The sequence below is a fragment of the Octopus bimaculoides genome, chromosome 5, assembly GCF_001194135.2.
Source record: "Octopus bimaculoides isolate UCB-OBI-ISO-001 chromosome 5, ASM119413v2, whole genome shotgun sequence".
NCBI classification, from domain to species: domain Eukaryota; kingdom Metazoa; phylum Mollusca; class Cephalopoda; order Octopoda; family Octopodidae; genus Octopus; species Octopus bimaculoides.
In genome coordinates, this window is record NC_068985.1 from 127,376,171 (window position 1) to 127,376,503 (window position 333).

At 36.6% G+C, this 333-nt stretch overlaps 1 protein-coding gene across 1 annotated transcript in view; it reads left to right on the forward strand.

The window, feature by feature from the left end:
* The window catches only part of LOC106871243 (cell division cycle and apoptosis regulator protein 1), a 59,355-nt gene that overhangs the window by 10,886 nt on the left and 48,136 nt on the right, over positions 1-333 (forward strand). The gene's annotated exons all lie outside the window — the stretch shown is intronic.

Genomic DNA, 333 nt, shown 5'->3' on the forward strand with positions numbered 1-333 from the left:
GTAACGGTTTGTTTCCGCAGTAATCATTTCAAACAAGCATGAAAAAGAAGTCTAAAGGTTTCGCTTCCTGAGAAAGACTATGAGTAGACCCTGTTTCCTCAGAAAAATTGTTAATAAAAACATTTTTTAAAGTTTTTACTCCATTCTGGTGTAATATCATCCTCGCTGTCGCCGTCGTTGCTTTCAGAATCGCTGATTTCAGTTTCGGATCTAGAAATATCCGATTCATTATCGTTCACCACGTGCTTTTGTAGCTCATTCATTCTTTTCTTCGATATCTCCATATCTTCTGTTGAAAAACCTTCAAATTCGGAATCACTGATTGATAGCATG